Source organism: Tinamus guttatus, unplaced genomic scaffold (genome assembly GCF_059628265.1).
Source record: "Tinamus guttatus ecotype Peru unplaced genomic scaffold, ASM5962826v1 Tinamus_guttatus_pri_ptg000057l, whole genome shotgun sequence".
Taxonomy (NCBI): Eukaryota; Metazoa; Chordata; class Aves; order Tinamiformes; family Tinamidae; genus Tinamus; species Tinamus guttatus.
The window spans coordinates 540,037-556,218 of record NW_028288591.1 but is presented as its reverse complement, the minus strand read 5'-3'; the positions used below and the strand labels follow the sequence as shown (position 1 = coordinate 556,218).

The 16,182-nt window shown below is 58.8% G+C and overlaps 1 protein-coding gene across 1 annotated transcript in view; it reads right to left on the bottom strand.

The window, feature by feature from the left end:
- The window catches only part of PAFAH1B2 (platelet activating factor acetylhydrolase 1b catalytic subunit 2), a 58,492-nt gene extending 43,631 nt beyond the window's left edge, over window positions 1-14,861 (bottom strand). The window contains exon 1 of the mRNA XM_088540246.1: window positions 14,853-14,861. The gene's annotated coding sequence lies outside the window, so the exon portion shown is untranslated. The remainder of the gene's footprint in view (window positions 1-14,852) is intronic.
- Window positions 14,862-16,182: the final 1,321 nt, after the last annotated feature.

The following is a 16,182-nucleotide window of genomic DNA, read 5'->3' as shown; positions in this document are numbered from 1 at the left end:
TGCCCGCGGCGCCGCGTGCGCCGGCCGCGATGGACGGAGGCACCCGGGGCCTGCCCAGCCCTGCTCCCTGCTCCCGCAGTGCAGCGGCTTCAGGCAAGCGGTGCGTTATTGTCGCTGCCTCCTGCTGAGATCGCCTGTTATTTCTTAATTCAAGAGAGCGGGAGATTCGTCGTGTTGCCGTTGCCGTGAGTGGCAGCGGCTCGGAGCCGCCCACGCGCGGCCCGGTCCCCTGGCTCTGTCCTTGTGCCGGGCCGGCAGCGGGACGCGCGGCCGGGCGCGCGCATCTGTGCCATTTCCTAATCGTGCCGTAATGAGGGGCGTGCGGAGATAAAAATTGCTAATAATATTTACTCTAGGTTCCCTTTCTTTCAATAACCTCTCTCTCCGGCTCGCTCTCCGAGTCTGGGTGGAAATAACTTTGCAGATCCCAGTTAATGAATATTTGTAAATGCAAGAACATTCAGCGCCGCAATATCCAGAGGGCACCCTCTTCTCTTCCTTGTCATTTTTTTTTACGAGATATTTAATATTTATGGTTCCGGATCCTTGTGAATAGAGAGAGAGCCACCCGCAAACCCCGAGGAGTCGCGAGTCTGGGGATATTTATGGCGCTTCCTCCTTCCCTTTTCAATTACAAAGACACCTCACATAATTAAGTGCTAATAACCTTGTTAATCTAAAATTGATACTCTTTCTCCTGGCCATCTCCTAATAGAATTACAAACAGATTAACAGTCGCCGTGGCGGGGACGCGGGCAGGGGACGGGATGCTCCTGTGGCCCCGCTTCCCTCGGTGCCAGCCGCCGGGACGGGGCGCGTCTTCGGCTCCGCTGCCTTTACACACAGCCTGGGTTTTTAAGACAAACAGCCGTGCAAGCCCACCTCCTAATGAAACTGTTTGCTGTTAATTAATTATGTATCGCGGCTCATTCTCATGCGCGGCCCCGCTCCGCTCCCCCTCCGCCGAGCCTTTGATCTGTCAGAGGCTAAACGGCAGATAAATAAGCAAATTAAGAAGCAGCCGGGATGGAAATAAGCGCATTCCGGCCGTGCTGTCCGGCGCTCCCGCTCCGTGCGCGGGCCGGGCTGCGCCGCGGGGCCGGTGCCGGCGCGCGGCACCGCGTCGAGCGCGGGCGGCACGCGGCGGCCGCCGCCGGGCAGGGCGCGAAGGCCGGCTCTGCGTATCGGGGTTTATCTTTCCCATTAATGGGTTTCTAAATTGGCGGCAGTGGAGCAAAGAAACCCAATTTGAACTCTGAGCATGCATGATTACTATTGTAATAACCTTGCCTAATAAGAATATGATGTGGTGTTAGGCTGGGAAAGAAAACACATTTCTCATTAGCTTTTTGATTAATTACTCCACGTAATTTCCTAGGGGGACATGCCTGCGACTGATTGCCTTTGCTTTTGACGCGGGGAAGTGGCTTACCTTGCCTTAGTAATTTTCTCGGTGACGTTTTAATGGCAGCCCTCGGTTTCGGGGCCGGAGGGCAGGGCCGCGGCCGCGACGCTCGCGCGGGGCCGGCGCCGCGAGGCCGTCGCCGCTGCCACGAACGCAGGGGACAGCACCGTGTTGCAGGTACCTGCGAGTGCCTCCGCTGCCAGGAATCCAGCTGTTCCAAGGCATTTGTTTACAGGACTTGGAAGCCACCGATTTCCTTCCTTGCATTGTAATATAAATATTTTACAGGAGTTAAAATATTCAGAGATCGCTCGATGTTGCCACATGGAGCAGCATCAGATGAGGGCTGGAAGGAGGGAGAAATGAGGGGGAAGCAAACAGAGGTTCATTTGTTTCCAGCGCTGGAAATTGAATTACGCGTCGTCTTTCTGCACGGTAAAGCTGCCCGCAGCAGCGAGCTCCGTGCTGTGCCAGGAGGCGATGCTGGCACGGCGCCCGCGGCATCGGGCTGCCCGGCACGGGACAAAGGAGCGACCTCCGAGCGCTGCCACCCTCTGACCGGTGGCTCTTCGGCCAGGTGCTTTTATGCTCTAAGTGAATCCTGGGCAGATCCATCCCAATGCTCACCCAGTAAAACGCCGGGGCGCCCTTCCGCGTCCCTGCGGCCGGGCCGGCCCGTGACGGGCACCCGCGCCACCGCGGGTGTCGTGTTCCCATCCCAGCGCGCCGATTGAAGTGGACACTTTAATCTGTTCGGCACCAACGCGAGGATTAACAGGTTGCAGGCAAATCACAGTCCTGAACTGGTAATGTATTTTTGCTTGTCAGTTGACAAATCATTTTATAAATCTACTCGGTGGCTTTATGTGGTCCCTGTATGAGTTAGGGATTTGCCAACTTTTAACCTGCTGCTTCTCAGCAGCTCATTCCGCACACATCCTCGGGGGGAAGCGCGCCACTAGAAATGCAATAATTTTCCCAATTGTGGCGCTTTGCCTCATTTTGCGTTGACCTACACAGAGCGCTACCGCGGGGTGTCAGAGGCGCTCGGTGTTTATATTTACTGCTCTGCACAAACGGCTGCTGCTTCCCATCAGTCACGTCCCGGCGCTCCTGGTCGTGCAGCTCCGCTCGCCGTGCGCGTGTCCCGCTAGCCACGGGCCTTGGGCATCACCCCGGCGCTCGTGCCCGCCGCGCGCGGCGGCTGCTGTTTACCAGAATGTTGCTTTTTCAAACAAAGTAATTAGCCGTTAATTGGCGAGCAGCTTTGCCTCTAATCCCCGGGCTCTGGCACGGAAATCTGCCCGTTTGCTGCGGGCGTCGCGACGGCACCATCTGCCCGCTTGCAAACAGCGAGCAGGTGCCCTGCGAGCCGGCGCGCGGGAGGCCGCGGCGGATCCCGCGGGAAGCGGCGTCTGGAGCAGAGGGCACCGGCGCCGCCAGGGCACGGATTCATTCCCCGCTACGCCACCGAATGGTGCTGTTCTCCTGCGAACGTGGGGACGGCTGCGCTTCGCGGAGCAAAGTTTGGGAAAGTGCAGGAAGAGGCCGAGGCCGCCCAGGGTCTGTTCCCCCGGGCGCTGCTCGGGTCGGTGCAGGGGCCGTGGCAAGTGACCAAGTAACCAAAGCCACCGCAGGGACCACGCGGAGCAGAAGGAGGTGGCAGGCAGAGAGCTTTAAGTGTGAAGAGATTGCTCTGTGTTGGCTTCTTCTCATTATGGGTGTTTTTTTCCTTCTCTTTCTCTCTTCTGGCCAGTGCCAGGCGAGTTGATGAATTATCCCACTATATATTCTGTCTGGAAACAAAACACATATCATACATATCTTTGACAAGTTATTATTCTTCCTTATCGGAATATGTGCGCATCCAGCCCCGCCATAAGTCACCCTGGCGCGGCGCTCGTGGCGAGCCGGAGAAGCTCGAGCCGCCCGCAGCAATCGCTGCTCCCTCTGCCTCGCTTGGAAACGGGATCTAACGGGAATCCTACACCCAAACCTGCTACGCAGCCAAGGCCCGAGTTACTAATAGACTCGGAATCCTGTTTTGTTTTTGCGGCCACCTGACCTAGTGCTTGGGGAAGAAAATATGCTGAGGCACCCCCACGTTCCAGCCTGTCTGCAGCTAGGATGGAGGCAGCCCGGGGACTGGGTAATTGAAGGGAAGCGCGCAGGTTTGGGAGCCGGCCCCGTTGTATTTTTGTTGTTTGCTTTACCAGCAGCTGCGCATCCATATTTATTGAGGGAAAGAGGGGAAAAAAAGGCCTGTAATCCCAGGAAAGCGGAACATCTTGTAATTATCTCGGTAGCTTGGCTAGCGCAGGCGAGCGCGGGCTCCTGCGAGCGCAGCTGACCACGAGCGCCGCTCTCCTTCCCCAGATCTGGGCCGATAGGAAGGGCAAGCGGCGTGGATCTGGTGCCGAACACGCTCCGCACGTGAGTGCAGTGAGAGGAGCTGGAGGACGAGTGTCCGAGGCCTCCAGCGCCGGACGGGCCCGCGGGCACCTGCAGCCACCGCCGAAACGAACACAAATATTTAGCGAAAGGCAGAGCCCAGATTGCTCCGCGTTTCAGTCGGCAGCAACAGCCCCGCGAAGGCTGGGATTAATTTGGAGGAATTTACTGGCGGAGTCGGTGGCAGATAAAGCAGTTTGCTTATTTCACACTTGTATGGCCACCTGCTACGAACTGTTTGTTCAGTCTCAAATTCTTTAATTAAAATCAACATAAAACAGATTGAAAACATCCCAAGAAGGGGATGCTTGATTTGCTGGAGGATATTGCGGCGCACACGCCAGCGCGGCGCGCGGCGGCTCCGAGCCCGGCTCGTCCCGCGCCGCCCCGGGGCGTCCGCGGGGCCTCCCCAAGGAGCCTCCGAGCCGCAAGGAGCGGGGCCGCGCGGCCCTCCAAGGACGGCGGCGTTGGCTGCCGGAGACGGGATCGGTGCCGGGCTGGAAACGGCCGCTCCGCGCGCGGCACCGGGACAATTAGGGGGCTCCTCGGAGCCGGTGATCTGAGGGAAACAGGCACGCAGCCATGTAGCTGCCTGGCATGCCAACGGGAGGGGAGGCAGGGTGAAAACCTGCCTCTTTGCAGAGCCTTTCGGATCCAGACGAGGATGCTCTGCTTTGTTGCTGGTGGCTCCTCCTTGGAAGCCTTGTGCCCTCTCCGCTGGCCCCGTTGTGGGCAGCCCTGGCCAGCGCGAGGCCTCGGAGCGATGGAGGGCGGGCTGAGGTGCGGGATGCTGCTCCGGGCGCCCCGTGTCCCGCTCCCCGGCAGCCCCGGAGGCGTCCGCCGCCTGTGGCACTGCCGGGGATGAGCGAGGATGCGGGATGCGCCGAGGAGCCCCTGCACGTATTCACCAAGCGCCTGCATCTCCCGCTCCAGTGCAGGCGAAACAATAGCAAACGCGCGGCGCAGAAAGTTAATATGTAGCCAGACGAGCGTTTTAATAACTGGAAAGGTTAAAAAAAACCCTCTCAGCCTCCGCGCGGGCTCTTGCCAGCTCGCGTTTCTGCGAGGCTGGGAGACCCAGAGTACCATGACTGTATTGATTCAATTATTCTCTACAATGTAATACTCTGCATTTGTGTGATAGCAACAAACAGAGTTGAAAGACATACAAAAATAAATGATCTGAAAGTTAATATGGCTGAATGAGCAGCTCTGAATGAGAGGAGAGCGAGCTTTGGTTTTACATTGTAAAATCAATAGCGTGCGGAACAATGTCCTAACTTTCTCCGGGGACCTGGAGAGGACCCGCCTGAATCGATCACTATGCAAATTAATTGAATTCATGAAACCCACATGGCTGCGTAATTGATGCTTCTTATAATTACCTCCGAGTTATGAGCTTTTAGGGGCTTTCATTGATTCTGGCGCGGGCAGGGAGGTGAGCGGGGCGGCCGCGAGCGCAGGCTCCTCCGGTGCCACCGACACCCGGTGCCCGCGGAGGGGCCGCTGCCAGCGCCAAGAGCAAGAAGCGAGCAGGCCGGGACGGACGCAAAGCATTGCAAATAAAAATAATAATAACGACAAAGGGAAAAATACACCCAGCTCCTGAAGGCATCGTACAGGTCGCTTGCTCTGGAAAAATAAAGCGTGATCATAGCTCAGATGTATCGATATAGATGTAGTCCTTAACAAGACGGACAGCTGGGGCTGTGCCGCGGCAGCCGGAGCGCCAGTGCAGCCTCTTTACAGCCTTTAGCCTGGCTCTCCTGTATTTCATATCTGGTATCGCTGCTTCTCTCCTGCATCAAAGTCTCTTCTCTGTTTCTGCCTCTTTATTCTCCGACTCCGGCTCTTTATTCTCCTGCTATCTCATCTCCCTAACCCTCCTGCTCTCTCCTGCCTGAATGGCTCCTGTGCAGAACCGCTTCTTGGGCCCTTACAGGGCTTCATTTTGGGGGCCCCTTGCTCAGCCCTCCCGTCCCGCTCTGCGAGGCCGGGGCGCCCTTTGCCGCCCTCGCCGCCCCGGCTCCGTCCCGGTGCCCGGCGTGGGGCCCGCGCGCTGCCGGTGCTGCCGCCGCTGCCTTCCTCCGCCTCCTCCCGCCCGGCTCCTGTTCGCACTGTCTCCAAGGTTACGCAAACTACTTTCTCGTCCTTTCCGGAGCTCCTGGCTCCTTTTCCCCGGGCGCCTCGCCTTCTCCATTTGGATTTGCGCCGTGTGCGCTGCCTCCTGCGGGTCTCCCGTGGCCTTTCCGGCTAAGGAGCAGGCGGCGTTTGTTTCTGACGTGATAGATCCCCTCTTTGGAGACCATCTGTCCTGCCTGCTCGGAGGGCGATGCAATTCTGAACGCACCTCTTGGCGCTTGGCTTTGCAGAGACCGATGTCCCCGTCACTGACGCGAGGTGCCCTGTGCCCGGGTGTCCCAACCCGCGGCTCCCGGGACGTGCGGTGCCGGCGGGAGCTGCTCCCGCTGAGATCTACCTGGGGCCTGCTGGGACACCCGGGTCCAGGGGACACGGCCGGAGCGCGGGGGCTCACGGGTGCCTTGTGCTGCCCCTCCTGCTCCCACTTGCTGCATAGCCGAGCATGTTCGGATGCTAGCGCCAAATAATGGCATTGACATTTAATGCTCTCATCCTTTCCATGGGGCCTTTCAGTTGATACAGACTGAGAAGCGATTTGGGGTTTTAAAAAAACCAATGCAAACCAAAAGGCATTCCCAGATGCAATGAGAAGCCTGAAACCTCGCTGGCTTCTCTCGGCAGTAGCTGGTGGGGACCCGCAGCAGGTGTTCCTAGCTCACACCCTTCATTTCTTTGGGACGAAGGGTTTATTTGCTTTGGGAGTTGAGTGCCGCATGGCCACCCCACGCCGTGGCGCCCCGCGGCAGCGGTGCCACCCGTGTCCCCCGTGTCCCCTGTGTCCCCCGTGTCCCCCGTGTCCCCCGGCCACGGCCCGCGGCGGTCGGGAGCTGGCGGTGCTGCACCGAGGCCCGGCCGCCCTGGGCCCGTCCCGCTGCCCCTTCCCAAAGCCGGGCTCTTCCCGGGAAGCACCGGGAGCGCGGGGCTCCAAGCGCGCCCGTCAGACACCAATGAGCTGATGATCTGGAAAGGGCTTATTACCTGTAATAACAGTTGTTTGGTTTTAACTGTGCTGCTTGCGCGCGCCCAAGTGACAGGTGAGTCAAGGTGCCCCGCGGGGCTGCATCTCCAGTGCCGCGAGCCGCGCCGGCCAGCGCGTTTTGCATCCTGGCGCGGGGCTCCCGGGCAGAAGGGCACAACCTTTGGTCCCAGGAGGCCTCTTTGCAAACCTCAGGTGTTTGAACAGAGAGCGCTCTCGCTCCCTTTCTTCCTTTCCTTTAGCTCTCTCGAAGAGGGGATCGTTTGGAGCAAAGGAGGGTTCACACAGATCTGCTTCTGCTATCGCAGGCAAACACTGGCCTTTCCCTGAGCGCAAAGCAACAGGACGTGTTCCAGGGAAAGCTCATCTCAAAAGAAATGGATTTTCCCCCTACTGCTTTGCCATTTCTGCTTGTATTTCTGAAAGGCGGAGTGACGGGCCGTGAACTTTACGGAGCGGTTCCTTTTCTTCTCTCTCACGCGGTGCGTGGGCAGAGGGGCCGCGCGCCTGCAGAGCCCCCTGCCCCGCCAGGCCCCGCGTGCCCAGGCCCCGGGCAGCCCCCGGTGTGTCCCGAGCCGCGGGAAGCAGCCTCGGCGCCGCGATGCTCGGCGCGAGAGGCAAGCGCAGCCGTAAAGCTTCCTCTGCTAATTGCCGGCAGTAATAAAAACCAAGCAATCCAAGCCCTGTAATGGCAGCATTTAATTAATACTGAATGACTCTGGAGCTCGTATGGATTTATACATTAGATGCACATTAACTGCAGAGACTCTGCTCAGGAATGGCATGAAGGCAGCGGCGCCGCGGAGGCAGCCCGGGGTGGCCCCACTGCGGCTGCCCCGGCTCGGGAGCAGCCCGCTCCGAGGCGCCAGCCCTCGCGGGGCGGCAGAGCCTCCCCTGCACAGGACGAGGCACCGGGCGCCGGATTCACAGCCCCTTCCCTGCAGGAGCCCCCCGGAAGATCCGCAAAGCGGGACGGTGCCCAGGACGGGCTCCCGCTCCCGCACCCCGAGCGCTGCAGCAACTGGGGCTCGCAGAGCTCCTGAACTTGCACTCACCTTCCTGCGCTTAAATAAAGCACCCCCTCGGCCCGGCCCTGCACGCTTGCGAGCGGTATGAGGCGCTCATTATACCTTTGGTGTGACAAATGATTGAAAAGTGTAATTTGAAAGCTAAGCTCCCCATCACGCTCTTCCCCATTGTTTATTTGCCAGCTCTGGACGGGTTGACTGCCAAGGAAAGTAATCGGAAGGTAATAGCCTGATATCGGATGCATCCCTAGAGCTGCCAGCAAGCTGGAAGACTGCAGTCTCGGCGCTGCCTCTGGTACTCGTGCGCTGAGAATAATTGTGTGAAACAGGAGCAGGGGCTCAAACTTGGGCTGGCATTTTGCTTGGTAAGCTTTGTGCCGGGCTCGCTCTGATGTGATTATTAGCAAGTTGCTTGGGGCCACGGCAGCCCCAAGTGTCGCGGGGAGGGATGTTGGGATTCGTTTGCGCAAGCAGACGAGGCGGCATCCTCCTGAACCGGAGCGCGCGTCCTTAGCGTCGGTTCCTCCCTTGCTTTTGGCTCTCCCCTTCTCGCCGCGATCCTCGCAAAGCGCTGATTTTATTGAGTGTGGCAAGTGGCAGTTCATTAAAAAGTGGGAGCAGATGGGGAAGGGATTGTAGAAGAAGATTAATGATGCACACCGACAACTAAATAGGCCCAGGTTTTGGAGTAAACACAATCTCGGCGGCTTCCTGGGAGCGGGCGAGCTCCTCTGTCAGCTCCGCTCTAGTTAGGCGCCCGCCGCGGCGCTCGGCAGAGCTAACGAGCGCGGAGGCTGTCCCGGGCGGCGCGCTGTGCCGGGGCTCTTGGATGCGGGATGCGCCGGGGCCGGGACGCTGCCGGGAGCTCCGGGACAGGGCCCTTCGGCGCCGAATCCCGCCGGGATGCACCGCCAACGCTGCGGCTCCGGAGGGGGCTGGCAGCCGCGCAGATGACGCGCGGGTGACGCCGAGGCCGCTCCTCCCCGCGCTGCCTCCCGAGGACGGGGACACGGGCGGCCGGGCTGGCGCCTCGCGAGCGGGGCCGGGAGCCCTCGGGGGCTGCGGCGCGTGGCGGCGGCCGCGGGCGTCGCGCGCCGCCTGCTCCCCGCGTCCCCGCCGCGCCGGCAGCAGCGGGGACGCTGCCCTGCAGAGCCGCCGCGCGGACGGTAAATAATTTAATAAAGGGATGTTTGGAATTATATCATCCTAAATAATATAATAAACCCTAATTTACTCACATTTATCTCCCGGAGTTTTTTCTGAAAGCAGTAATCTTGCATCGTCTACAGTGATGGATTAGCGGGAAGGAAACTCCGCTGGGGAATAAAAACCCACATCGTGTAGTTTTTGACATGTTATTATTCAGTTTTATCTCGGGTTGCTCATTGCTGGCCCATTACTCATGTTCACGGGGATTTTTCTCCCTCTTATTTATTTATTTCCTCGTGACCAGACGCGCAGATGCTCACAAATCACCGCTGCTCCCCGCGCACAGGCCGAGCAGCCCCGGAGCACGAGCCCCTTCCTGCGGCGGCTCGGACGCCCACGCCGCTCACGTCTTTAATTTTTAACACACGGTGCAGAATAGCTGCAATCATTAACGCTGCAAATGGAGGAGTCCTCAGCCGGTAGCTTTAATTATGGCTAAAACTGGGTCTTTATTGCTTATTAGCAGTTATGCATGGCAGTACTCGGGATGCAGCGCCCTGCAGCTTTTCCCTCGGAGGGAAGTTTTGTTGGCTGCTGCGCTTAAAGTCACCGCGAGGTTATTAAATAATTGCAGATTGCACGAAAAACGCTGGCGATGCCGCGTCTCTCATTTGTTACCGCCTCTTTGTTTACTCGCCAGCTTCAAAGAAAGTTAAAAAAATTCGGCAACCGTCAAGGCTGGCAGCAGCTGCAGGGAGCCCCGCAGCGAGGCCGCCCGTCCTCCCGTCCCCCTGTCCGTCCATCCGCTCGGTGCCAGCCAGGCCCGGGAGCTGCCAGCGCCGCCGCTGAACTTTACCCTGCGCTCGCAATTAGGCAGGCAACAAGCTCCGTGTTTGACTATCCCTGTCCAAATTTGCTTAGCTCAAGCTGGAATCTGCGGTAAGCAAACGATGCTGTGTTTATACTGGGCGCTAATGAAGAGCCGGCGAGCGTCGCCCGGTCATAACGGCGGGACGACGGTGCTCACGGAGCGCCTGTGCGCAGCGCTGGAGCAGCTCCCGCTCCCAGGTTAGCGCCGAGGGGCCGGGCGCCCTTCAGCGCTGATTACGGAGCCGGCAGGAGCCGCGAAGATTCCTAATTAAGATTGAAGCATGCACGGAGCTTATAAATGCTCCTCAGGAACGCTTAATGTGATTAGCTCGCTTCCCGGCGCCCGCCGCGGGTGCCGCGTGGCGGCGGGTGCCGGCAGGAGCCGCCGCACGATCCGGGGCGTCGCGGACGGGTGTCCCCGCGCCGTCCCCGTGCCCTCCCGCCTCGCTGGGCCGGGCGCTCCGCGAGCGCGTGCGCCGTCCCGCAGCCACCGGCGCCAGCCGCGGGCGCGTACCTGAGCGGGGGGACAGCTGGGCATCAATATTTATTCCAAACTCCCAGGAAACCTGGATGAAGTGTAATTATCTCAGCTCAATCAGCTCGGATTAGCATAACATCAAGTCGCCCATCAGACGAGGGGTTTGATTCCCGGGATCAAAGCCGCGCGCTGCAGCCGCTGATTAATCGGGGCCAAGGGAGGCGGCAGAAGAAAGCGGCGCGCTCCGCGCCTTTGATATCCCAATTGTGGCCAAGTCAACTTTCTCCTTTAAAACTTTATCCGCGCCGGAGCGTCCCGGGAAGCGGAGGGCCCCGGGCATCGCGGCGCGACCCGCAGCCGCCTCCGCAGGGCGCAGACACCGGAGCGGCCGTGGACGGGGCGCGTGCGGCTTCCCCGGCTGCACCTTTATCGGCGCGCAGGATCGCCCCCCGCCTCCGCCGCCCTTAATTAACAACTAAATATAGATCTTAATTAAGGCACTGATGAATTTAATTTAGAGTGGCATTACTGCCTTAACTTCCAGAGCTCGACGCCTTGTTTGTATAATGTATAATATAAGCTAAATGAGTGCTTACTTGTTACCGCCATAAATAATTCCCTTGCAAATCCCCTCAGATACGTCGCAGACACTAATCCATCTCCTCCTCCGGAATATTCATGGGCTCCAATCCTCTTTCTTCCTACCTCGACGATTTTCATATAAAACCTCCAAAGAGCTTGCCAACTTTTCCCCTCTGAAATTAGCACTCGCAGGGAGGGAAGGCTGCGCGGGGAGCAGGCTGGGCACGGGGGATGCTCTTCCTCCCGAGGAAGAGGAGCCGCCAAGGGAAGGCTCCTGGAGGTGCCCAGCAATGCAAGCGCGCAGCCCTCGTCCCCGGCTCGGCATCGCCCGCACGGGGACGTGCCAAGGGCACGGAAAGCAGAGCTGCCCGCGCGCCGCACCGCGCCGCAGGCCCGCCTTGCTCGCGCAGAGGATTTCTGCAAAGCCCCGCTTTCATTCCTTAAACATACAGCAAAATAATCGATTGATTTCTTGATAGCGCCTAAGCCACGTGGGCCTTTCTGTGGGAAGCAGCGGCGGGCGGATAGAACGGGAATTAAGGGTTTAGAAAAAATGGAAACAGCGCACGCACGGGGAAAGCTGCAGGCAAAATTCGCAGTGATCAGGGACTTAACGGGCGGCTTAAAGCCTTCCCGAGAGCCGGCCCCGGGGCAGGCAGAGCCGCTGCCGCCGGGAAGGAGCGCGCGGCCTCCGGCACCCGGGAAAGGCGACGGCATCGGCCGCTCCCGAGGCCGCGGGCAGGTCGCGCAGGGCACCCCGCGCGGCCCTGCCGGGAAAATCCCTGCTTTAAAAATCTGTTCAAAAAAGAAAGGGAAAAAGAGACAAGAAAAGGCTTTTTGAAGACAAACATCCTGGCTCCTTGGGGAAAGCTCCAAGTTTGCAGAATACTAATTAAAAACATAAAAGTGCTTTTGGAAAGAACCCCTGACGCCGAGCAGGGAGGCGAGGGGAAGGGATGCCCTGCTTCTCCCAAAGGTCCTCGCACGCTTCGAGGCTGGCTTGACACCTTTGGCCTTGCCACCCGATTGGCACCGTGGCGTCTGACCCCCTGTGGCTGACCGGGGACCATGGTGACACCGAAGGCCGCGGGTGCTGGCAGGTCCCCTGGCTCTGGTGGCGAGGGACGGCGCGCCAGCGGCAGGGCCCGGGGCCTGCCCGCTGATGCCGAGATAACGCGTCGGGTAATAGTTTTTGACGTATTTCATTGAAATATAACAAAATATTTGCATCGCGTTATTAGATAAATGGGAGCTGACTGGAGGCAGAGCTGCTTTGGAAGTGCGGTATGAAAATTCATTTAAAATGAAAGAATCTGGAAGCTTAAGTTTATGGTAATGGCTTGACAGGGAGAGGAGCTAATGACGGCTGGCAAGCGGCCCGCGGGGCTGCAGGGCTGCTCCCCGGGCGGCGCGGGGCTTTGCTGGGCGCTGCGCAAGCCCCCGGCCCCGCGGATCTGCTGCTGTGCCCTGTGCTGAGCAAGGCTGGAGTCGGGGCTCTGCAAAGCCTGACAGGGCAGGGACTTGTGGAGCAGCTCCAGGTGATCCCTATTATGAGCAGGAAATGCCTTGGGCTTAAGCAGATGGTGACCTCAACACTTTTCCCTTCTGTCTCCTCAGGACAGGCTTGGAGATGTTGCTATAGAGCTAGTTCATGTTCTCTTTGCTCGAAAACATAGGCACCTTGTCCTTAAATTGCATGAGGAGCCCACAGCAGCAATCCCTCCCAAGAGCCTTCTGCAGGAGCTCCCTGCCCGTGGACGTCTACAGTGAGTCACTGCTTTAATCTTGTTATTTTGCTAACCGCAATGTTACAGGGTAAAAAGTGTTAGAGGGTTAAAAAGGAGGAGGAGGAGGGAAAAAAAAAAAAAAAACTCTACATAGAGTATGAAAAGGTGGAGATTTTCCGCTTGCCGTCGTGCATGGGAGCAGTAGGAGAGCCGCCGCGGCCGGAACGCGGCTCTGCGCGGCCACGGGTGAACGGCCGGCGCAGTTTGAGTGACGTGCCCTGCCGAAGCCAAATACAATTAGAGATAAACCTGCTAAAAAATACATGAGCTAAACACCCCGCTCTGCTTCGTTATGCAAATGCCCGCGGCCGCGCCAATTAGCCGCTCCTCCTCCTCCTGTCGGGATCAACGCGCACGCGGGCGGCCGCGCTCCGGCACGTGCGCGCGGGGCGTCCTGCAGCGGGTGCGGGAATTGCAGCCGCGTCCTGGCTGCTGCTTTTCCGGGCGCTGCTGGAAGGGGTGGCCGAGCTCAGCGTGCGCATTGCCCCGTGCGGGGCCTTTCGGCTCCTCGGGCAGGCGAGCTGGCACCGCCGCGTGCAGGTCAACGGGCCGCTGCTGCCGCGGTGCCTCCTCTAATTGCCTCCGTCCTTGTTAACACGCCCTCCCCTTCTTTGCGCTCCCCCTAATGAGTAACTCCTGCTTGATGTACAAGATGTAAGTATACAAGTTATTAATCTTCCACCAAAGCAATTACATCAGCACAAAATTCCTCGCTGACGGTGTGCTTGTTCCTCTCCTGCCCCCTTATCAGGTTAGCAATTTTGGATCTGCAGTAAGTGTTCAGAAATCAATTTTCAGCTTATTTTGTGCTACAAAATTTGCCATGCCGGAATCTGTGATACTAATTGAACAGGAGCAATTGATGTTTTAGCAGTAATTAAAGATGGTAATTATTACCAAATCTCCCTGTAGCCCCGTGTGTTTGCTTTGGACTTGTCAAAACTAGGAGCAGGCGGAATCAATCTTAATAAAGTTGGTACTTCAAAGCGTCTTCCCGGTAATGGTTTCCCACAAGATTGGTGGTGAAGCGGCACAGGAAGGCGAGGGAAATTGTGAAGCCTGGCGGAGCGCAGGGGGATTAACGGATGTCTCCTAGCGTAAAGGAAAGTCTGGATGCAAACGGGAAGCGTTGTTAGGCAGGAGTTGCGGAGCAGCGGGCGTGCTGTGGGGCGCCGTGGCGGGTTGGAGCGGGCAGAGGCGGCCCCGTGCGAGGGGAGGCCGGGCCGGCTCCGCAGCGCTCCGAGCGCGGCTCCGGCGGCGATGCGGCCGCGTCCCCATGGAAACGGCTGCGGGATGCTGCGGCGCGGACCCTGCGCCGGGCGCTCCTGCCCCCGGAGCCTGCGGAGCGCTCGGGCGCGGGGACGGAGCGGGGCAGCCCGCGGGGTGCAGCGGGCGCGGGGCTGGCGCCGGGAGCCGCGGGCGCCGCTCGCTCAGCCATGGGGCGTTGCTTAATTATCCCGCTGGGGAGGCACTTTGCCTTTATTGCTTCCATTTATTATAAAGAGACCGGTGTCTGTTTTCTGAAGCAGCTATCTGGTCACATCGCGGTTGATAAGCAATACTGGTCTGTCTTCCCAGGACAGCCAGGATTTATCACTTTTTATTTATTTATTTTGCGAGGCTCTGGTGGCGGCATGTATTTTTCTTGGAGTGACATTTTGCAAAAGGTTTTGTTTTCCCGTCCAGCCCTGGAAAACAAAGAGTAAAAGCGAGAGGCAGCCGAGTAAGGAAACCCATGGGCAGGTAACGCAGCCCTTGTGCGGAGCCGCCCGGCCCCGCGAGAGAGCCGGGGCAGGAGCAGAGGCAGGCGGGTAATTGGGCAGCCCTCATTGCCTAATTCACCTCCGCGCAACAATGAAATTAAAGGAGCTCGGATGCCGAAGCGTCATGATCATCAATTACGCTCTGCCGGGGCTGAGCTTCCTTCTCATTTGAATCTTATTTTATTATTATTTCTTCTCCGTGATTGCGAGGGGATGCAAACAGAGGCGGCGGCTGCTGGAGGTTGCAGCGCGGGGCTGGGGGGCGGCTGGGGACAATTAGAGAGAGCAATTACTGCCTGGTGGCAGGGAAGCGGCAGCAAGGAGCCTTTCCCTCTCCTTAGCACCGTCTCGGGCAGGGGAATCCATCATCCTGAGCCTAATCAGTTAATGCTGATAAACTGCCAGCAATAACTGACAATTGAACTGGGGGTTTTGGGCTCCGAGTTCATTCATTTCGAAAGTGCCATAACTAACCCATTAAAAACAGGAAAGCAAGAAATGAAAGCGCTGGCCCCAGCCTGGGTGCCCTAATGAAGGCTGCTGTTTGTTCTTTTAAGTGTGGCTGATGATGTGTTCAGCAGCTATTGATGCCAGAGCTTCAGCAGCGGCTGCAAAAGCCGCTCGATGCCTTGAGGGGAGGAGGCCGCACGTATCCCTTGCAGCCTGTACCCGGGATGCGATCCCTGCTGGATTCTGGGCAGCGCGGAGCAGCAGCTGCAGCGGGACCCTCATTCCTGCCCTGCTCCCCTCCCAAGGCCGGGAGCTCTTTGCAGCAGTGCCAGCAAGGGCTGCCCCTTCCCAGGCCACAGGAATCCTGCTAAGGACCTGTGCTGTTTAATGACCTGCCTGCAAAGCCTGCCCGTGTCTGGGCTGCATCTGTCTGCTTCCAGTGCTGAGTCTTTCCACCTTTGTTGTTGGACTGCAGAGGCCTCTATTACCATTTCTTTTGTTCTCTGCGCAGGTATTTAAAGGCTTTGATGAGGTCACCTCCTCACCTTCTCTTTGTGCAGCTGCGCGGCGCGGACTCCTTGAGAGCGGAGCAATGAGGCAGGCGCTGTGCCTGCGCGGCCCCGCGCGCCTTTGAAGAGCCCGGCGCAGAGGCCGGGGTTGGGCACCTGGGCACCGCGGGCTGTTTGCAGAGCTCACCCCGCCGCGGCTTGGCGCGTCTCGCCCACTTCTGCAAAGGCCTTTGAGACTGCACGGGGCTCGTGCTCCCGAGCCGCTCAGAAAGTTTCCCCGCGCTTTCTTCCCCTTTTATTTTTTCCCTCCCCGTGGCGGATAATGACTTCTCCTAGGAAACGGACTTGGCGGGAGCGGCGGCTCTCGGCAGCGCTCGCTGCCGGCCGCATGGTCCATGCGCCGCGCAGGGCCGGCGGGCGCCGCGGACGCTCCCCGTGCTGCGGCGTTTTGCTCCGCAGGTGTCTGCCACTGGAGCACCCCAATTCCGTGCCGAGCCTGCCAGCCTCTTCCCGGGGCAGCAGGGAGTGCGCTTGGCCAATTCCGAGCAGCTTCCATGCTAACGTGGCACCGGAGCCGCGCAGCGCGTTGGGG